This window comes from Marmota monax, unplaced genomic scaffold (genome assembly GCF_021218885.2).
Source record: "Marmota monax isolate L192 unplaced genomic scaffold, Marmota_monax_Labrador192_F-V1.1 WCK01_AAM20220418_F8-fsc00314, whole genome shotgun sequence".
NCBI lineage: Eukaryota > Metazoa > Chordata > Mammalia > Rodentia > Sciuridae > Marmota > Marmota monax.
The window spans coordinates 896,463-920,540 of NW_026692675.1; the positions used below are offsets into that span (position 1 = coordinate 896,463).

The 24,078-nt window shown below is 35.9% G+C and overlaps 2 pseudogenes; both read left to right on the forward strand.

Annotated features, from left to right (window-relative positions):
* The first annotated feature begins 4,433 nt into the window (after positions 1 to 4,433).
* LOC124093958 (small ribosomal subunit protein uS5-like) lies at positions 4,434 to 6,558 on the forward strand (annotated as a pseudogene).
* Positions 6,559 to 17,903: 11,345 nt separating this feature from the next.
* LOC124093959 (probable RNA-binding protein 18) overlaps positions 17,904 to 24,078 on the forward strand; it is a 54,864-nt pseudogene continuing 48,689 nt past the window's right edge.

Consider the following 24,078-nt stretch of genomic DNA (forward strand, 5'->3'; position numbering starts at 1 on the left):
TAACTTTTAATTTTATTCTATTTTATTTTGTTTATTAGAGCTTTATAGTTATACATAGTAGTTGGGTTCATCCTAACAAAATCATAGAATTTGATTTCATTTCATGATCCCCACTCTTTCCCTCCTCTTTTTGCTTCCTGTCCTTTCTTCCCTCCCATGTTATCTTTACTCTGTTAGACTTTTTTTTTGCTCATCTATTTATTTACATTTGATTGGTTTTACATTTGATTGGTTCTTTTACTTATACATAAAAGTGAAATTCCCTGTGGCCTATCTATATTTGCACATAAAATGATTTTTAAAGAATTCATTCTGCATTTCCTTTCCTTTCCCATCCCTTCACACTGCCTCTTGATTTCCTTATTCTGCATTACTGATCTTCTCTTTATCTTTATAATATCCTATCCTTTGCTCCCCCTTGTGTTTATTTTATTCTAGCTTCCACATATGAGGGAAAATATTTGACCTTTGTCCTCATAACTTTTGAGAGTGTAGAAATCTTCTGTTTATTGTGGTGTGAAAGTAGAGGAGAAACAGGCATTTTGTTTTTCCAACAACACAATGTGCATTCTATATACAATAATTTCTCATTGCTTAGATTTTACAATATGCTATTATAATCAAATTTCAGGAAGTAGTACCTAGGCTGTCATGACAACTGTTTAACAGTTTCCACAAAATCTGGACTATCTAATTTCTGTGGTTAGTTACATCAGTGTCAAAAATATTCATGAGTAAAAATTTATTGTAAAAGGTTAGCAAAATATGAAATAAAGGTTAAATCCATATTAGAGAGACAAAGTTGTTTCCTAAAGGAAATAAATTGTTGGAGATAATGGCACATTTGGCATAAACTATGACTTTCTGAACAATAGTTTACTTTGCACATCCATATTGACTTCATAATTCCACAAAACACTGACTGATTCTACCATCCTAACTTTTAAGCAACTCAGTATTAATAATCAGTGACTTTCAATGTTCTGTGAATATGTTTTCTATTTAACTTTTTCCTGGTTAAGTTTCACTATCTCTTACTCATTCTACTTTGATGATCTTTAATTTCTGACAACATCCATCTTCTGTAGATTGATGTGAGTAAATACTTTAAAAAATATAAAAGGGGCTGGGGTTGTGGCTCAGCGGTAGAGTGCTCACCTATCACGTACGAGGCCCTGGGTTCAAACATCAGCACCACATAAAAATAAATAAAAATAAAAGTATTGTGTCCAACTACAATTAAAAAATAAAAATATTTTAAAAAATTAAAAAAATAATATAAAAGTTCTAACTAAGCTTGAAGTCCTCTGATGTATTTTCTCTTTGCTTTTTTAGTTTGTTTGTTTTTATTAGATTAGAGTTCTATCCAAGTCTAGGAATAACTTATGTGATCCTCACTGTCACAGTGCACATACAAAAGAAGAATCCAATGAAGCCAGGTAGATTCTACAAAATTCTCTTGCAGGCCTATCTGTGTAGCTTAGAGTACCTGTCTTTTTAGGATAAGCTTCAGGCTTTTCTCATTTGGACATTTACAAAAATCACAACACACAAGTGACCTGAAGGATATAGAATTCCTATCACAAAACCAAATATCACAACCAGTTTGTTCTGTAGCAAACAAAACAAAAATACTCCTCCAGCCCCCAAACTCTCAAATGTCATAAAAAGGATAAATTGATACAGAGGAAAGGACAAAAGACACAGTAAGAAAAAAAGAGTAACTGCTTTGATGTGGGCCTCTACCGTGGGATCTCTGAAATGCCCGACATTAAACTTAATATGCTTCATGCATTTCCACAAAAAAGGGAACAACAAAAAAGAGGAAATACAGGAGAGAGGGACAAAAAAAATAAAGATAATAATAGTTTAACTATAAAATTTTGTTTCATATGAAAAAACCTGGCCTTATTTCTTTTATGTTTTTGGACATGATACCAGAAGACATCAAAGCTATGTGACAAAGCAAAGCTCATGAACAGGAAAGGCACAGAAACCAGTAGACTCTGAAACCCACCTTGTTAATCCTCCATTTTAGCTAATGGAAAAAAAGGAGAAATTGGCAATCTTCAGGAAATAAAATGCAGCAAGGTAAGTAGCAAAGCAAGTGCTCAAGAGGTTGGCCAATATGCAGGTCCCAGTTAGCATGTGTCAGGGATTTCCTGGGACAGAACTGAAAACACATTTACAATTTGTAGCAACAAATCAACAGATTCTGTTAAAGGCTAGACTAGTAAGAAAGAAGTCATCCAAAGAACTTCTGATTTCTAATCCAGGCAATACAACTTATGAGTCCAGTGAGTTCATTCCCTAAAATTCCTGTCATAAATTTCCCATGTGTTGGAATCATGAAATTTTTCTCCAACATATTCAACATGGCTGTCAACAGAAAACTCTACACTGTAGTTTGCTGGTTGAGGAATTGTCAGATGACTTACTAAATAATGATATAGATCTTAAGGTTGATTATGCAATTAGTATTCTTCTCCTTGTTTTTGATGTGGTTTCTGTCTTTAACCATGAAGCCCACTGTTTGCAGTAGGACTGTGGAATTATTCTTCATAAGCCATCAAACAGTTTCCAACCACTTCTGCTAAAAATTTCCAGTCTTGATCCAGATGTCAATTGCAAACTGTTTTTTCCTACATATAGATATGATAAAAGGTCCAAACACTCATTTGCTAACACGCAAATAAAGACAGATTAATTTTCATTCCTTTGGATGAAAATCCTTTTTGCTCTCCCAAAGAACTACATCATTTGATTTACAAATCTGAAGTGTGAAATAGGAACCTTGAACACCTATTTTTACCATAATAAAGTTCTTCAACAAGTTAAAACCAGCAACACTCCCATTGGCGATCAGTTATAGAGCATTCACAGTGTAGGTTGCTGAGTTACAAAGTAAAATACAGAGTTTGAAATTTTCAGGAAACTTGGTAGGCAATATATGACTTAAACCTGAGGACTATAATTCCCAAGGAAATGTTTTTTCTTCCTGCCATAAAGAAGCAGCCTTTCAGGTCATATCAATATCATTTTAAATACTGTTTTAAAAATGATAAATTTTGGATGAAATATAAACATGCAATATTTTAGCATTTAGCTGTTCATTATTTTCTCTTTTTATTATACACAGAAAGAATTACAGTTTTTGTAATGCTGAGGTGTAGTTTTTAAATCAGCATTAGAATTTAGGGACTTTTTTAAGTTTGTAAACTCTCTACAACAATGATTTTAATAACTTTATAATGGTATATCAAGGACATACAATATATTTACTCCTCAGGAGCCCTTATTTTGGGGTATTATCTCTGTCTTCCTTTCTCCTTCTACTTCATTTTTCTATTAAATAAAATTATGTAATCAGTATTGTAGTATGTAGAAATAATTCTCTACTTACTTAGATAAAACATCAATAAGTTGAATAATGAGTTTAAGTGTACCAGTATTTTAAAGTTTTTTGATTGTTAATTCAAATTGCTATTGTAGATAATTTTTGCAAAGTAGTACTATTAATTAATTAAAATGTTAATATGAAAATTGGAACAGTATTTTTCATTATTCATCTTAAATTGTATATTTACAACCATAGCTGTTTATCTGAGGAAGCTTGGTGGTTTTCTGACACATTTCCACCAATTCTTTTCATGTTGGAGTTATAACATATTACCTTTTTTTTTTTTTGAAGGAGAAAAGTTGTTAGTTGGCTTTCTACTTTTTACTATAGAAGTTGTTCATTTGTATTTTAAGAATGTATAAAACCAGATTATTAATCAGCATCTATACTCTATACTCTTCTTCTTCCAAACAAAAAGTCTGTAGTGTCCTTTTCATATAAAATTTCAACCCCACAATTTCCATTGCTGCAGTAAATTCAAATCTAGTTACAGGTTATTGCTATTGTTCAAAAACCTTTCTTTATAAGGTCATCAGACTTCACAGGTATATTATCAAGTCTTCAAATCAAGTTTTATTATTCTTCATCTCATATATAATCCAAAAAATTAATTCAAAATTTGTCATGAAACTAAAATGGATTTAAGGATAGAATCCATAGAAAAAAATGTAACACAAAAAAGAGAGAAAAAAAAAAAACACTGAAACTTTTTTTTTTTTTAATCTAGGGGAAGGCTTAAAATAATGAAGCTGGAGAAAAATATACTACATCCTCTGGAGAAAATATACTATGTTTTAGAGAAATCTATAACTTTACCATAATTCCAGTCAAAATCCCAATAGTATATTTGATGAGATTTGAGAAATTGATTCCAAAAATCTTCTAGAGGGGTAAATGTTGCAGAATAGCTCAGAAAAAGAAAAGAAAAAATAAGTACACACTGACAGACTATGAGCAAAAGTTGACTGAAAAATAAATTTGAACACATTATAAGGAATATGTACACAAATTTATGTCAATGAACTCTACTACAATGTCTTTACACATTTACATGCTTTCCTTGCACCTGCAGGTACTTAAGTTTGCAGACCTCCTTAAAGCTGTATTAGTGTATTGGTGATTTATTTAAACTAATCAGGTTCTCCTCCTCACAAAATATACAAATTATGAATTTGATTACAGATCTACTTGTAAAACACAGAGATTGTAACAAAAACAAAAAATAAAAATATTTAAATAATTTAATATGAAAGTCCTAAGAATATAATTCAAAATCTTAGAACTATAAAAGAAATGTGACAGTTTAAGCTCATATAGTTATAAAACAGTTCTATGGGGAATAATATCACATAAATAAATAATAAATAATTTATTGAAAGATACTTGCAATATTTGTAATACTCATACTTCATAACAGGATCTGATGAATTCGTAAAAAACAGTTTGCATAGTTCTGTAGAAAAATGGACAAAGTTTATGACCAAATAATCAGATTAAGAAAATACAGTGCAATAGCTCATATTCTTCTGATATATCAAAGATGTCATGCTTCCAAAAAAAAAAAAAAAGCAGTTCATTCACCTTTGAGGACATCTCTCAAGGTCCTTCTTTACTCCCTGCACAGCACAATCACCAGAACTAGCACTCTCCCATCAGAAAGCTCCAGCTTTCAGACAACAGGAGATTTGATATGGTCCAAAGTGATGGCTTTTAGACACCTAAACTAACCAAGGCATACCCATAATTTAAAGTCTTAAAATTCAATATCTAAAAGGGTGGATTGGAACATGTGTCTGTATTATTTCTGCTGAATGACAGACCACTGGAAGTTGTAGAGATATGAAAATTAGAACATGGCCTATCTGAAGGCATTCATAGTTGAAATTATAAGATACTATTTTAATCAAAACAATAACAACAGAAAACAAGAAAAACAGTAAAAACAGCATATTTAGTCTAAATCCTGTCCAATGATTACAACTGCACGTAGAGATACTATAAAAAATTAAAGAAAATCATAACAATAAAGAGAAATCTGAGCTGGAACTAACAAAAGAATTAATCTTTAAGAAAGTTCAGTTAATGGAGGAGACATGAGAGAATATTAAATAAATCAATATTAATTTAATTATTAAATTAATAGAATATTAAATAAATTATTAAGGCACAATTAATAATTTAGAGGAACTTGGAAGTCTTCCTTAACTAAAAAGCTATTATAATTTTCAAAAAGGTAAACAGAATATTTGGGAATCTTAATCATTTCTGTAATTTTTTTTTTTTTTTTTTGATGTGATAGTAAATGCTGGACTGGAGACCAGACTTCTAAATAGTGAATAGTGAATTGGAATTCCTAGCCCAACAACTTGCACATTTCAGAAGAATTAAGAAATGAAAATTCTTGTTTCTTTGGGAAAATAACAAAAGTTGTAGTGGGAAGGCCCAGAGGCCCTGGGGGCCTGGAAATGGGAGGCTACAGTCCAGGAAGGATTCTGCAGTGGCCTCTGAGGTAAGGCCTAAGACATGGAGTGGATCCTGGTCACCAAGGTGGGCCACCTGGTCAACAACACGAAGATCAAGTCCCTGAAGGAGACCTAGGTCTTTTCTCTGGCTATCAAGGAATCTGAGATCATTGATTTTTTTCCTGGGGGCATCACTCAAGGAAGAGGCTTTGAAGATCATGTTTGTACAGAAGCTGACTCATGCTGGCCAGCAGACAAGGTTCAAGGCATTTGTTACTATCGAGGAGGTAGCCACTGCTATGGAGGGGACATCATTCTGGCCAAGCTCTCTATTGTTTCTGTGTGGAGAAGCTACTGAGGGAACAAGATTGGCAAGTTCCACACTGTCCCTTGCAAGGTGACAGGATGCTATGATTCTGTGCTGTTGTGTCTCATTCCTGCCCTCAGAGGCACTGGCATCGTCTCAGCCCCTGTGCTCAAGAAGCTGCTGCTGATGGCTGGTACTGATGACTGCTACACCTCTGCCAGGGGTTGTACTGCCACTTTGGGTAATTTTGCCAAAGCCACCTTTGATGCCATCTCCAAGACATACAGCGACCTGACCCTGATCTCTGGAAAGAGACTGTGTTCACCAAATCTCCCTATCAGGAAATCACCCACCATCTTGTAAAAACCCACACCAGAGTCTCTGTGTAAAGGATCCAGGCTGCAGCTGCAACATAGGGTTTTTATATAAGAAAAATAAGATGAATGAAACCTCTTAAAGAAATAAAAACTCTGACAGAATAAGAGACCTGAATAATAAGAATAAGAATATCATGCAAATGTTTATCTATTGTTAATTTAAAGCTAAATTAAAAGAAATAATCAAACAAATAAAGTTAAAAAAATCTGAGCCGAATAACATTCTGGAATTAAAGGCTATTCCAAAGCTGAGCTGAGGACATGTTTGAGGTTTCAAGAGAAAAAGCACATTCATTTTTTATAGTAGTAATAAAAATGATAAAACAAGTAAATAAACTGTACACATAGATACATGGAGAGATTTATACATTGGAGAAATTTATACATTGCAAAAATAAAGATAAATGCTTCAACATTTCAGAGATGGTCATACCCACAAAATACTGCTTGATTCATATAACAGGAGAAACTTCAATTTTTATGAGCTAAATTCTAAATTAAGTCCTACAATGGAGAATCACGGTCTCCCACTCTGTTTGGAAACCTCAGCCAATTTACAGATGCCAGCAGATTTTTCTAAGTAAAGCCCTTGCTGCTCTCCTACAGTTCTATACAATATATCTTCCCTACAGTGTTCTCCAAAGAGACCTGTGCCCATATTATAAAATGTGCACTGCACAAGGGGGAATATCCAGGTTACTCTGAGAGATTGCAAGATACTGCCCTTGAATTTACACTAATTCCTGAGGATCCAAAGTAACCACCATAGTCTACCAATTATAATAAGAGCTTATTTTGGTCACATAATGCATGGAGTCTTGGCAAATATTCGAATGAACATTGGCCCATAGATCATTGATTCAACCCTAAATTATGTCCCTGAAAATACAACTGGAATAAACATATTTAGTAACTGGAAGAAGACTGATATCTGATATTTTGCCCTTAAAGAGAAATATCCAAGTAGCAGACTCTCCCCACCAAATTAAACCAGGAGTAAAACTGCCTCCCTGTAAGTTTCAGGGATCACTGACTGACCTTAAGTCTCCATATCCATGAGAATGGTGGTATCTGTCACATCCCCACTCAACTCAGCATGCTATCCTGATGGATTTTAGATAGGTGGATTTTGTAGAATGTCTTCAGTTACAGATGTTATTTCAGAAGTAGCATCTGTAGTAGAGCAAATTAACAATTTCTGGCATCTGAAATGCTGTTGTTGATCTTTTGGTGCTTTTTCTGCCATAGCAATTCTTAAGAACCATTGGAAGCAATTTGCCTTTACTCTAGTGGTACAAATGGTACATGGTCACAGCTTTGTCTGAGGCTTTGTCAGCCCTCCTACTCCTCATCATAAGCATCACCTGGTCCATTACATTGTTATCAGTTTGTGGATTCTGACAATCAAGAAGTAGCAAGTACTTCAAATGCCATAGTAAAATATATATTAATCAAAGCATGAGAGATAACCTTCCCCCCTAAATTCAGGAGATTGCTACCTGAATGAGGTTTCTGATAATACAGGGATTTAAAGCATGTTGAGATGTCTTCTCCAGTATGAAAGACAATTTGCTGAATCCTATACCACTAAAAATGGTACGGCATTTTAAAAAAATTATTTGTTCTTTTTAGATATACAGGCCAGTAGAATATATTTTGACATATTATACATACATGGAAGGTTACTTTGCATTTTTTATTAGTTAATTAATTTTTAAAATTAATTTATTTATACCTCCCATTCTTGTGGTTGTACCTGATGTGGTTACAGTGGTCGAAGGACACAGCATTTTATAGGCCTCTTGATTTCAGATTTAATAAAAAAATCTGTGCTATTTTTTTTCTAATTCTAGTCTGCTAGTTGAGTTCCTTTTTTTTAATCTTGAAAAACTTTGTTACTTGATGCTTTTTGTTGCAGGTACAAACAAGTCATGAATTGTGTTAGGAAATAGCCACTGAAGATATAGATTTTTTTAACAACTCGAATTGGGTTCACAGTTTTTAAGAAATGTTTTATTAACTTCTCAATATATTACTTTGCATATTAATTCTTCTCATTTTGATGATCTTTACTAGATTTAATTGAAAACTTAAACTATTCTTTAGGAATTAAATCTACATGAATTTGTATGTATATGAATGTATCTGTATTTTTAAAAATCCATGGCTATTCTAAATATGTTTGTATATATAAATATAAACACACATATATGCTTCATCATATCGATTTAATGAAAATTAAATTAGTTAAAATTAAAATGTCAATTATATTGCCTAACAAAAATGTGTTAACCATCTGATTTGACTATTAATATTATATGTTGCTAATTTAATTTTACTATTAAGTATTAATATTCTGATGGAAAGAGCAAAATTCTTTTTAACTGATTTCAGGTAGATATTTTCTTCTTTCTTTCTTTTTTAAAACTTTCTTTCTTGGTACTGGGAATTGAAACCAAAAGCGCTTAATCACTGAGTCACATCCCTACTCCTTTTTAAAAAGTTTTTGAGACAGTCTCACTATATTTTTCAGGGCCTAAGTTCCTCAGGCTGGCCTTGAACTTGTGATTTTCCTGCTACAGTCTCCCGAGTTGCTAAGATTGCAGGCACACACTATGAACCCAGCTCACGCAGATATTTTCAAGGAGTTCAGTGACCTATCACAGAACATGATAAAAGATGTTGGGTTAAATGAAAGAGATGTTCATGAAGTCCTATTTGTCATCTTTATTCTTGAGAAACTCATGGATCACTTCAGGCATTTTTAGGAATACAGATTTCCTTATTTCATGCAACACTCTAGCTTCCTTAGGATGCAAAGAGAAGCCTATTTTAGTTTGCTGTTGAATAAGATCAGAATAAATGGATGGCTGGATAGATAAGAAAATATCAGTATATGAGCAGAAGTCCTTGCCATGTCCCCGTGTGGAATAGGATTGGTCCACTTTATCACAATATTGCTTCAAAAGTACATAATGAAGAGGTGTAGGAATAAAATCATTGATTTCAGATTTCCTGTGACCTCTGTGTTAGGATCCCCAGAACCTATGCCCTTCCTCTTCCTGGTGTGGTATCCTAAGGAGAGGATTAAAAGGAGAAAGGTTTTTGGTGACATTACAAAGGGGATGATGAAGATCATGTTGAGAAGCATGTGGGAAGTTAAGCTACATTTTCTCACTAAGATGTCCCATATTAAATTTCTGTCAGTGTTTACATGCTTTTTGATCCAGCACTTAGTTGTAGTCTCTAAAAGAAAGAACAAGCAGAAAGAGAGGTTTTTCCTGGTACAATTTTGAGAAACATCTTGAAAGTTTTCCATTGAATCCACTGGAAAATGAAACTGGGAAAGTTAGCTACTTTTTTTTTTTTTTTTTTTTTTTTTTTTTACTGAGGTGGATAGTACAGACCATACAGAAATAATTGGATCCTGTCCTGAGGATGTCACAATTTATCATTGAATTATTTATATAAAATTTTCTCACAGTTTACATTGGTAGTTCATGTATTCTGGAAATTGCTAAATAATTGAGAATGAAATCAATCACAAGGAACTTCCAGCTCCTGATCTAATCAATGCAGTTAACTAATACAATGAACCTGTCTCCCCAATGCCCATTATTTTAGTTAGCTTTTTCACTGTTGTGACCAAGAACAATTAGAGGTGGAGAAGTTTGTTTGGAGCTTACAGTTTCAGAGGTCTCAGTCCATAAATAGCCGGCTCTATTCCTCTGGGTTCAAGCTGAGTCAGAACATCATGACAGAGGGAAAGCACGTCAGGATATGGCCACCAAGAAGTAGAGAGACTCCCCTTACCACAGACAAAATATACACCCCCAAAGGCACTCCCCCCAATGACCCACCTCCTTCCAGTCGCACCTTACTGGCCTACAGTTGCCACTCAGTTAATCCCTATCAGAGGTTTAACTCACTGATTAGGTTAAGTCTCTCACAGCCCAAACCTTTCACCTCTAAACCTTGCATTGTCTCACACATGAACTTTTGGGAGACACCTAATATCTAAACCATAACACCCATCATGAAATCTATAACAGAAATGACTGCATATACATTCTTCAATATGCTTGCCATGTGTGATGATCAGGAATCTGTCTTCAGCATAACACTGACTTGTAAATAAGGTATTATAGATTTGTGTATACAAAGTTTTACTATTCAATGTTTCTTTTGTGCTATACAATTGGTGGTCATGGACAAAGAATGTAAGGCTTCCAGGGTTCTGCAAAAAGTCTTAGTTATCTTTTGGAAAATGATCATTTCTCTCTAAATCTCAATTTGTGATTTTCAAGACAGATACGATGTTACCTGCTGCTGTGGCACTGCTTATAATTCCCCTGTGAAGCTATGCATTGGAATTTGAATTGTGGTTTATTAAAATGCAAAAGAGAATTAGATTTTTAAATATTTTTATGTCTTCTTTTCTTTAAGATTTAAACATTATTGATTCATTCTTCTTAGTTAGAAGCTGCAAGTATTAAACCTGTCTATAAAAGGTAGTGTCTTAATGGATTCGCTGAGGAGGAAGCCATGTCTGAGTGAGAAAGGAAGCAGAAAAGAAAAAGATAATATTTACCTTATTACTTATTAATGTCTTTAATTTCTCTCAACAATGTATTGCACACATTTTCAGGGCACAGATTTCAAACATCTTTTATTAATATTTTTGCCTAAATATTTGTATACTACTGTAAATGGTATTTTCTTTAAATTTTATTTTCTGATTGTTCGTTTCTGGTATCTAGAACTATAGTTATTTTTATATATTGATTCATATACCACTACCTTGCCAAAAACTCATTAGTTTCAATAGGTTTTGCTTTAATATTTTTTTCTTTTGAAGATTTCATGGAATTTTCTACCTATTCAAGATATCATCTGTGAATAAAAACAGTTTCATTTCTTCATGTTAAAAATTAATGCCTTTTTCTTGCCTAGTTTTACTGTCTACAACCTTTTTCATATTAATGGAATTTTTTTTTGTTATGTAGTATACATATATATTCCACATGTATTTATTATGCTCTCTCACTGATAGAGACATTAAAAAAACATGCCCACCAGGCCATTAGAGTACTTATCAATATTAAATGGAAATTTTGATAGGAAACTTTCTTGCCTTGTTTCTGACAGTATTTACTATTTTTTCTAAATGTAATGTTACCACCGGCCTTTCCTAGGTGCCCTGCCTCAGAGAAATTTCTCTTTTAATCCTACTTTCTTGAGAGTTTTATAATGAACAGATGATGAATTTTGTAAATTTTTTTTCCCAAACTCATTAAAATGATTGTGATTTTTATTCTTTAATCCATAAATATAATAAACATCAATTTTAAATATTAAATTAGCCTTACTTTTTTGATAAATCCTACTTGATACATTATATGTATATATTATATATATATATATATATATATATATATATATATATATATATATATGTACATCATGGTTTCCTATGGCAATGAAAACAAGAAGTTTACAACAACCCCCAAAGGCCAGTGCCAAATGGCTTGAATAAAAGTGGAGGAAAACATCACCCAGCTTCTCCTCATCAATCTGAGCTAAAGCCAAATCTGAACCCCACCCAGCCCTGCTCTTCTGGTGAAATTTCAGATTCTGACCATGGGATTTCAAATGCAGAAGGAGGCAGAGGCATGGAGGTAGTGGAAGCCACCAGGATGAGGAGGAGGAGGCCAATGCCTTGGGTGTTGGGATGGGGTGGGGTGTATCATTGTGCTTCCAGATAGCTATGGCCAAAGCCTACTCTTTATTGATTGGAAAAAAAAAAAAGTTGAGTTCAAAGAAAACTCAGAACAAGTAAAATTGACATAAAATGTTATCGTGACTCATAACACTGGGCCACATTCAGGACACTCTTAAAGAGAAATAGAAGACACTAGAAGATTATCTGGAATGCCATACAAGATATTTGTACAAGGATAACAACTTCCTGAGGCTCCTTTGAAGAATACCTGCAAGAGGGCAGTGATAGTGTTACAGGGATCAGGCCCCATCGTGTCCCCGTTGAACTCTCTGTTCCAGTCATAAGATGTGCATTATCTGTTGCACCTAGGCACATGGTATTTACCGACCATGGGTTTGACATCTAGGTGAGGACTTGGACTCACATTCTTCAAGGTCCTGGACGGTTTCCTGTGATGTTCAAGGTTGATCATTATCAGATCTCTATAATTAGAACATCAACTCCACCAAAGTACCCCAACAGGGAACTTTGGGCTGATCACAAATTGCATGTATGTTGAACAGGACAGAACAGCACTGATCTTTTTATAGAGTGAGGTAAGTCTTCAGTGTCTTCAATATTTCGCTCATGTTTTGGGATATCATTTTCATTTCAGACTAATAAAAAAATTAGAAACCAAACCAAACCAAATAAAAACTTAGCTTTTAGTTTTATTTTTTTTCCTGAATGTTTATCTGTTTTATTTATTCCAATATTTATTTTCTTCCACATTTTTTATTGGTGCATTACAGTTGTACATAATGATGGGATTTGTTGTTACTTATTCACATACTTATTATACTTATTCACATAATATAACAATAAAATTTGGCCAATATCACCCCCAGTACTTTCCTCCTTCCTACCCTCCTCCCATCCCCTGGTCCTTTTTTCTGTTCTACTCTGTTTGTTCCATTTTCATGAGATCCCTGACCTCCCACTTTTCTTTTCCTTTTTCTTCTTTAGCTCCCACATGTGAGAAAAAAATACAAACTTTGACCTTCTGAGTTTGACCTATTTCACTTAACATGATGGTTTCTAGCTACATCTGTTTCATTGCAAATGACATAATTGCATTTTTCTTTATGACTGAATAAAATTCCATTGTGTGTATATGCACCACATTTTCTTTATCCATTCATCCATTGATGGACACCTAGGCACGTTCGATAGTTTGGCTATTGTGAATTGTGCTGAAGCCACATCCTCAGTCCTTTTTATATTTTGAGACAGGGTCTTGCTAAGTTGCTTAGGGCCTAGTTGCTGAGGCTGGCTTTGAACTCACGATTCATTTGCCTCAGCCTCTTGAGCTGCTGGGACTATAGGCCTGTGCCACTGTGCCCAGCTCACTTTCATACTTGAAGGACATTTTTGCTGGATGTATACTTCTGAGTTAACAATGCTTTATTTTTAGTACTTTAAAGATGTTGTGCTTTCTCTTAAGATTCCATATTTTCTGATGAGAAATCTGTTGTTTGAATTTTGGCTATGTGCAATGTTTCATTTTTCCTCTGGCTCATTCATTTTTTTTTCCTTTAAAATTGGATTTTAGCAGCTTGGCTGTGATTTGTCCAGCCATTGTATTCTTTGAGTTTATTCCTTTTGAAATGTACTGAATCTCTTGAATCTATAAATGTATGGCTTTTACCCAATTTTGGAGTTTTCTGTCAAACATCTTTCCTGCAGTTAAATTTTTCCCATTTCTCTGGGATTTCAGTGGTATCAGAGTTGAACATATCTAATCTATGAGGTCAGAGGCTCTTCCACTCTGAATTTTCAGTCCCTAAGGGGGAAAACTGAATCTCTGGAAACTGATCCCTAAAGGAGACATGACTGTTGGCGGTTGGAATGAAATCAGCACCTTGCCTGGGGTCAAATGCCTAGTCGATGCTTCCAGGTTCTTTCAGGCTTTGGTCTGTTGGGGGCAAGAATCAGGAAGGAACACATCCCTCTGCAGGGCATTCCCAGCTCAATGTACTTTCTAGAGGCATCTCACTCTGGAGGAGGTGGATGAAAAGTCTTCTGAGTGTATTTAGTACTGTCAGGACACTTTCTCCAGTTTCTGCCAGGCCCCAACTTTTAATGATAATGTGAACATCAACTTAATACAATCAAATTAAAGTCTCAGATTTTCCAGAGAGAAGGATGACAGCACTTTCACCCCTATACTTTAATCAGACTGAATAATTGATAATTTGTTTTTATTCTAGTGTTTTCCTCTTAAGAAGGCCTTAAGTAAATAAGTTCAGATACTAGTGACCAGGAATCATCTAGATATTTATTTACGAATTTATATTAATATATAATATATACATATGATAAATAATAGCTTATGCTATGTGCAAAACTATGCTAGATATGGGGTAAATGTGAGCACAAGATAGGAACAAATTTGACCCTTAATTTTTTTTTTTACTTTTTTTAAGATGATAAAGAAATCTTAAAGTAAAATGATAATCAGTGTTTTTGACACCTGAAGAGTGAAAATGGACTGTGTGTGTGTGTGTGTGTGTGTGTATGTGAAATTACATATACATATTCAGCCAATTGTTCCTATTCTTCCCCAAGAATAGAACTGGAATTGGTGGGCTAAAGTTACATTCAGTCACTGGAGGGAACAATTGTTTAAAGACAAACTATTCTCAAGGCATTGAGTCTCCCACTGCTGGGGATGACAGAGGAGTGGACGTGTCACATGAGGAAAAATGCTCTTCTAGTTAATATAAGACCCAGGATGAGTTGGATGCTTTTGAAGAGACCTTCAGACCTTGAGATGACATGATTCTATAACATTTGGGAGCACATATTAGAAGCCAAGAAAGTGAAAGTATTATATGAATATAATAATGGAGCCATGATCTCTTCTAATAAAATCCCTACAGTTATAACTTTACAATTTCCTTGGCTGTCACCTGGCAGAGGCTTGGCTTCTCTCTGGGATCCTCAGTGTCAATTACCCACGGATGCTTGGGGGCAGGAAAGCAGCACATTTCTGTCCCCAGGACTGGAAAGCAACACGTGCCCCATTGCAACACAGTGGTCATCAGATGGACACTCTTGCCCATGGCAGTAGAACCTGAGGGAGAACATGGCGCCATGACCTGTGGAAGGATGTTATAAGCAGGCTTCTTGATTGTAGGCTGTTGGGAGCAAGACAAAGCTGCTAGAGCGGGGAGGTCACTTTGCCCTTTGGTTCCTTTTTAACTAGCACATGTGAAAGTTGATTCTTGCACATTTTCATGGCAGGAAATATTTTCACCTTAAACCCAATGCAGGGAAGATGTCCTCTTTTTTCACTAGCCTGTGACTCATTGCCTCACTATCTCCTTTGAGTCCTATTGTTTACTGATTTATTTACCTGCAATTTCTTCACAGGTTTCTTGCTTCCCAAGCTCCTTACTATTTCCTTGGTGAGGCCTTCTCATTCAGTCTCAAAGTGTTCTCCAGTGTGTGAGTGTATCTTCCCTTCATTAGGATGAAGTCTCTTGTAATGCTCCTTTTCACAGGAGAAAAACAGCAAGCAGAAGATCAGAGAGATCAATATGTCTGGGGCAGAGAGGTGTGGGAGCAAGTAGTAGAATGGTTGAGAATATAGGCTATAACTTCAGACGCAGGTGTGTTTGCTTCCTGACTTTGTAACATTTATTGTGTGGCTTTTCCTAAGTTAACTAACCTCTCTGGACCATGATTTGCTTATCTATAGAAGGAGGATAATGAGATCACTTTAGGGTTGTCATTAGGATAAAGTGATATATACCTATAGCATATAAATATTTCATCAATATTAGCTCTTATTTTTATAATTTTTGAGAAGATTCAATGATAACACCAGCCTTGAGGTTTCTGACAATCATTGATTAGTTGTGAACTTCTAAGTAAAGAAAAGTGAAACCTAAAGACCTCAGGGGGACTATGTGATGGAATCTTGCATATCAGTTGAAGAGCTTCTTTTCAGGTACAGGTGGCGACTTTTAATTAAGCAATGAGGCTCACATACATGAGCTGGTCCCTTACTCTTCTTATGCCTATTTCCCATTTCTTCCATGGGTTAAAGTCTGTGCTACAACCAAAGATAGCCCTCAGCTTAGTATTGACCCAAGAGGACTGACAAATTCACTATAAGGGGCCAAAAAGTACTCCATATTTATGACACTACTGCAGAGAGTTAATATATTTGGTGAATACCATGTCCTTCAATCTCTCAGCTTTAAGTATCTACACAGAAAAACGGGGATGATAATTTCTACTGTATAGGTTCATGTTGAGAATCAAATGAGATAGTATCTTCTCTGAAATCCTATTTTGGATATTGCTATTAGTCTAGTAGTAATACTTATCATTCACCGTGCTTTTTCAGGACCTTGCCAAGGATTAGGATATTGTTGGTAAATGTTTGACTCTAATAGTCAAAGTAGGCAGCCGACTCAAAGAGTCTTTTGTGAAAACCAAAGGCTTGGTTATCCTGAACTAAAACTTCTCGACTCATCTGGATACTTGCTCTGAAACCTGGTTCCACATTCTCAGCGAAGCAGACTTTTGGGAGCAAAAGTAAAGCAGTGTGTGGCTCCAGCTTGGCTGACAAACTTGCACCCATGGGCCTGGAGAAGAGTCACCTGGCATCTGGTGGAACAGGAATTTCTCCTCAGAGAAGCAGATAAACCAGGGAAAAGGTAAGAGGGACAACACAATCTATTTCACAAAGACCTTATCAATGATTTCTCCAAACATCCTCCTTGTTTCTCTCTCCTCCTACTTCTTTTCCCGCTTTCCCTCAGGGGCATTCTCCCGACTGGGTGAGGGGTCCTCCACTCCAATCACCTGGGGAACGCCTCCAGTAGAGGACAGGGACAACAAGGTCTATAAAAGTCCAGCGCAACTGTCCTGAGCCACTTGCCTTCCTGTGCGCTCTTGGCCAGACTTCTGCCCTCCGCGTGATACCAGCGCCATGCTCGGCAAGGTCGTGATCCTCCCGGTTCTGTGCGCCCTGGCTGTGGCTTTCCCTACACTGCCTCCCGGTAGGTGCCCTGTAAGAGGTCTTTGGGGGAACCCGACTAAACTCACTGTGTGATGGGGGTGTGGGGGATAGAAATCCCCCAATGAAGTTGTAAAGTGGAATTGGGCAAAATGTACAGGGACTCGGTCTGAGGGGCTTCGGTGGGGATGGGTGGGCGGCTGAGCTCTGGGCCCTGGTAGTTGAGTGACTAAGTAATGATTTAGTCTGTGAATTCCAATTGACTGCAGGAAGGTAATGAGGCTGAGCCAGGTGGGGTGCGGTGGGTGATCAGAGGTGCCGAGGTTTCCTGGGTGCCTTTCTCTGTTGGGTGTTAGACGTTATTCTGAAAGTTCTGTGGCAGGAACCTCATTTCATAGTGGAATACAATCAATTTTGGCAAGATTTAGCAGCCAGCTGGGTCACAGACAGTGGAAATCAGTGGGTCTGGAAAGGAACATGTGAAGCATGTTGAGGAAGGAAAGAAATGGGTGTCTTCCTAAGCAGAGAGAAAGGGAATCTCTCACCTCAAAACTTTCTTGTCCATTTCTTCCTGCTTTCAGGCCCATTTCTCAGGATGAGAAGTGTGTGCTTATTTGCATTAAAATGGTCACTCTTCTGGCCCTCTTCCTCTCAGCTCCTTCTCTGGTGGCTCTGTTTCAGGAGGCTGGGTTTGGTTCTTCCTGCATTTGGCTGAGGGGTAAAGCAAGGTGAGGACAGTGGAGAACTAGTGATTTGGGCCTCTTGGGCAGCTGCCCACACCTGCCACAGTGACTACGAATTTGTCTCCACTGCAGCTTCAGGAGACCAGCTTGTTGCCCAAAAAACCTACTGGACTATGATGCTTATATGGTTAACAAGCCCCATTCAGGACACTGAGCCCTAGACATAGTTCATTAATTAAATGAAAACACATTAGGAGTTGCCTAGTTTAGAGGCCATAACACTCTTGCTTGTACTTAGCAATAGCTATTTTCCCTCAGTTTTTTTTTTTTTTTTTTAGCTTTAAGGTTCTGGGAAGGACGATAGAGGGGGAGTCTTCTGTGCCAGTCTGACCAGTGCATTCAGAGAACAGTATCTGGGGGCGCTGATCAGCTCCTGGGCAGCAGCTGGCTCAAGAACTTTTTACCCTTGGCAGGAGGGAGACTTATGTGAGACCACCAAGGCTTCAGTAGCCACCTTACATTCTACACTTTCCCCAGAGGAAAGGTCTAGCCAGCAGCAGGCAGGCATGGAGGCGGCAGAGACATTCTAACAGGAAGGCACTTGAACTGCTGTTTTCTTTTTGGCTCCTCTAGAATCAACCACTGACCTACCGGAATGGATCCCTGAGTTAGCCCTTGATGGAGAGGTGGTCGAGGTCCAAGATTCAATTGCTGACCTAGACCAGACTACAGACCTAGAGTCAACCACAGACTCGTACCTGGATGTCACACAGACTTCAGGTGAGAGTCTTGCTTTAATGAGGACTCAGGTGTTTCTGGACCCCTATCTTCTGCATTCCTGAAAATGCCTGCTTTTTTTCCATGTACTGGATGACCACACCTGTCTTTCATTTGGTTTTCCCAGAATTCTACACTGACCTTGAAACAGGCACTGCCACTCCTGTGGAAGAAGCCAGTGAGGCCCCAGGTAAGGATTCCTGTCACTCAACCTGTGAAATTTCTCCCTGAATCCCTTTTCTTATTTGTATTTCATTGCATAGGAATGTCCTGTGGTAACTTATGTTTGAAGTACCTTTGCTGCTTTGATCTCTGAAGTAAAATTTGGTCAAAGTTCTTTGAAATGTGAGGAAAATGTAAGCATTTTCTCACCAGAGTAGTTGGAATTTGTCAACTATCAACATGGCTCCAGCCCTGCTGTCTGCCTCCATCTCTGGAATCAGCCTCTGGCTACTCTAAAGAGGAGCAGCTCCTTGGTGTCTCTGTGGGGTTGACAAATGTGGTGACAGGATATGGTTAATCATGGCCATTTCTTTTCCAGATGATTATGATGTATTTCTGTACGACATCTTTGCGAATGAAAATTTTTGTAAGTATAAATGTCATTTTAGACTGAACAAGAGAAAGGGGGATCTAAAGTCTTCATGATTTGAGCAGGGGTCCTTTCTGCCCATTCCTCACCATCCACCTTCTTTTTTTCCCTATCTGCCACTTAGTGAAGGCATCATAGGATTTCAGTGCTTTCTGCCCCCACAAATAAACCCCAATAGTTTTGAGGGATACCTGAATTTTTGCTGGAAAAGAGCCTTAGACTTTACCTATGAAAGAAGATTTCTAAGTAATTTTGCTTTTATGTCTACAAATAATACCTAACATTTACTGAGATCTGTATTCTAACACTGTACTAAATGCATTCAGGAATTACTGGTAGTAGTTGGAGGAATCTAGAAACTGCGGGCTTGTTAAAGGGGATGGTTGTCTGGCTTTAAATTCTAAAATGGACCCCATTTGTGCAATAAAACAATAGCTCAGCGTTGTACTCTAACTACCCGAACCATGGTGGTTAGTTAATAAGTTAACAATGTCCAACAGCCCTCTTACCTGAAAACCCACACACCTGTTTTACTACAAGGCAAGGAGGAGTGTCATGCCTGAGGGCTAGTATACTGAATCCCACCTGTTTCAACACCTGCCTTTTAAGAGATAGTTTCTGACTATGGCAATTACTCACAAACTAAGAAGCTTCTGTTTTTAATAGAAGGAGAAATTTTCTTGCAGTTTTTATTTTTAAGAACAAGAAATATTATTGGTTATTTCTATCAAATGTTAATTCTGTTTAATATGGAGAGCCCATGATTAGAAGAGCAGGCAAGGCCAAAGATTGTTACTTCTTTTCTGATTTCTTGCTCTTTGAGGGATTCTTTTTTTTTTTTTAATCTTGAAAATCTTTCCAGGAAAGACTAGAGAAGTGGGACTCTGGCACTCTGTCTTGTTTTATAAACTTCTCACCTAGGTGCCGTGTTCAGTTAGTCCTATGCCCGAGGTCACAGTGGCTAGTAAGCAAATATGGGACAGATCTTTTGAGAACTAGTTCTTTTGTTTCTCTCTGTCTCTCCTGAGACTTATTTTCTTTCTTTCTTTTTTTGTTTAGAAAATGAAGCATATTCTCCATGAGCTGGAGCCATGAACACTTTCTAAGAAGATTCTCAGCATTTGAAGAAGCTTACCACTATAGTACAGGATATTGCCCAATTGTAGAAAACTAAAGAAACATGGGTAGTACCCAGTTGGAGGGAAATAGTTGAGGCAGTGAACTGAGGGCTAAAGGGAGTGAACTGTGTACAGATGGGAGGGAAGTATTTCTTGACTATGTCCCGTTTACGTGAGCTCAATAAATGTTTACTGGAATTGCATTTTGAGAGTGGCTTTATTTCAGGAGGGAGGAGATTGCTTAGTTGCCTTGTGTTAATATCCAAGTTAATATCATTCCTTTCTGATACTTTATAAGCAGGACCACAGAAAATTTGAGTACTTAAAGAAGTATAAAGAAAATACCACTCATCCTCTGTAGTCTATTTGTCCAGGGATAACCACTATTGGCATTTTGTTTTGTCCTCTCGTTCTGTGTACAATGTTTTATACAATAGTGACTCCACTGTGTGCACAGTGTTATTCATTTTCTTATTCACTATATCTAAGTATTTTGCTAGAAAACGAGAAGCTGGTGTTCTCTCTGTTATAAATGACAAAGTTCTCTTGAAATATTGGTCTAAAAAATGTAGAGTTTTTCTATATTTTTCAAGCAATTTGCCTAGGCAACAAAAAATTTGTGTTTTATATTACTTGTGCTTCCTGTGGTATTTCATTGAGTCCTTGCTTACTTAAGAAAAGTAAGATTTCTCAGTATTAAAACAGCAAATTTTTTCTTAAATCTCTGTAACTTGTTTCATTTGCCTTTAAAATATTTTGTTACTTTTGTATTTTTTCACAGTGCCGTGTGATCCCATTTAACTTTGTGACATTTTAGATAACTTCACCAAATCAAATTTTAAATTCAGTTGTTTTTCCTCACAGTAACTTGGGTAGATTTCACAGGGCTATTGAAATATATCCCCAAAGAATATATTCTCTCTCCTTATAAAAAGAAAGATTGTAAACTAATTAAATTTATTTGATGTGTTAAATTTGCAGGAGCAACATTGTCAAATGAGAAATAATGTTTGACTTTCTTTGAGTTGTATAGATATGTTTAGAAGTTGTTTGAAATTCTTAAAAATCTAATATGACCTGTTATAATATTATCACTCATATCAGTTACTATGTTAAACTGTTTTATACCACACAGATAACCAAATTTCCTTGTCAATTGCATTGTGATGAGCTCCTTTCAGGTCCCTAACCAGGAACTTCTAAGTCTTGTTACTTGCAATTAATTGTTTGATTCTTTCCTGAAAGCTTTTGCAAGCAATTATGATCTTAAAATGTTTCATCTTCAAGGTCATTTATAGGAAGAACTCCTGCAAGTATATGTTTTTGATAATTTTAAGACTATACATACAATTGGACTGGTTATGAATTTCTAATAAATTTCCTGTGAAGAAACTGAATGGTTTATAAAATTACTAACCCAACATCAAACAGAGCAAGAATTAATTATGAGGGCTGAATAAACTGACAAAAAAGAATGATGAATTCTTTATGACTTAAAAAAACTGCTTGTTCATTAATGTGTTATTTTCTGGATTTAAGAAAACTGTTTTTCTTAAATTTATCTATGTCTTACAGTAATTTGGTAACATATTTTATGAACAAAACAGAAGCATTGACTTTTATTGCTTACCCTATCTCTATAAAATTTAGAAAGTATTAGTGGGTGTTCTCTTTCTTTTATGGTAACACAGTTATTTGTATGAGTTTCATAAAGACTTATTCTCTTTAAAATGGGACATATTTAAAGTGCTGCAGTTAAGTCTTAAGGTCTACCTTTCTTCTCAACTCTGGACCGTCAACAATGGAAAAATTGATTGTGTTACCAGAGCTTTGACTGCCTGGTATCTGGCTCTAAGAATTTGTTAATCTTATAGAAGAAAGACCCAGGAAAGTTAAAAGTATTTTGAGAATTAAAAAAAAATAATTTACCCAAATCTATATGTATTGCTGGTAAAGTGTGATGGCAAATTCTTAATTTACATGGCTTCCTAGCCTAGATAAGATTTTCTCTCATATTTTTTATTGGTGCATTATATTTATCAGTATGTAATGGCCCAGATAGGATTTTAAAAGCCTAATATGAAATTTCTTATTAACAGTTCCATAAAGCAGACTTGAAAAGAGACCATCGATCGGGTCAATCAATATTGTTTTTGCTATGTGAATAATTGGGTCACTTCAATGTTTTCTGGCTACCATGAAAGGTAGAATACAGCATCTAAATAAAAAGAAAGAAAGAAAGAAAGAAGAAACAGGAAAGTTAATTTACAATTGATTTTTGCACTTAAATTTTTTAAAAAAGGAAAACTATGTCAATTTCAAAAATGAAAATGGAAAATTTACTAGTGATGCATGGATTTTTAAAATAAATTAGATGATACTACATAATATTCTTATAAAAAATGTAATTTTGGGGACAAGTGCATGGAGTATTGTACTTGCCCTATTCTAAAAGGTACCACCCATGATAGAATTGAAGTTCCATCTTTATTTGAGTTTCAGTCTGCTTGTTGAGACTATAAAACTGTCCTGTTCTCTCTCTGTCTCTATTAGATAGCACAAACATATGTATTTTGTCAATGACATTCCTATACCCCAAAATAACAATGGACATTAACTCTGTTATAATAGTCTCAACTCTATCTTTTATGTACCTTGTTATGCTTATATCTCTGATGACACAGAAGTCATTTATTCTCAATAATGAAGTGGGGTTATAGTATTCCTAGTCATACAGAGTGAAAGAAGTTTGAGCCTCAGCTTCCTCAGGCTCAGAAAGCTTTACCAGGATCCTTTGGACATGGCTGTAATCAGGAGGTCCTTGGTGTTACAGAGCATAAGAGACTAATAACATTATGTTCATATTGATATCCATGGTGGCTATTAAAGCAAAAGTGGCCACAAACAGGCATGGCATGGGATTTTCATAGCATAGCAACACAAATACATGTTTCCTAGAATTAAACATGGTATTTCATATCTCTACTTCTTCCATTTTCCTCTCCTTTTTTTGGAATATTCTAGAAGATTGGTTTGGGGCATTATTTTTTCTAAGAAATATTGTTAATAAATCACACTAATAAGTCATTGGCTGTCACCATGCACTTGAATAAGGTAATCTGACGCTCATTTCAAAATCAGTTACATTGCAGTCCCATTCTGTCTTATTCTCAGTACTTACACTGTTTTCTTGGATAGGGATTTAAACATAGAACTTTATCTGAAACATTCTGATACATAATTCCCCCTCACTCTCTTTCTCAAATTGATTTGTTGATATTTTATATTCTGAACCAATCCTCCCAATGTTTATTTATCTTCTTGTATCTGGCTCCCCCTGCCCTTGCATTTTGGGAGAATTCCTTTATTTAGTCTTCTAAATCAAGGTCTATTCTGTTCTTCACTAGCATCATCCTTTCCACCTTCTCTCTCTTTTATACCAGGAATTGAACCCAGTGCTTAACATGAGCCACATCCCCAGTCCTTTTTATTCATTTATTTATTTTTTGTAGTTGTAAACACACAGAATGCCATTATTTGTTTATTTTTACGTGGTGCTGAGGATTAAACCCAGTGCCTTACACATGCTAGGTAAGCTCTGTGCCACTGAGCTATAGCCCCAACTCCCT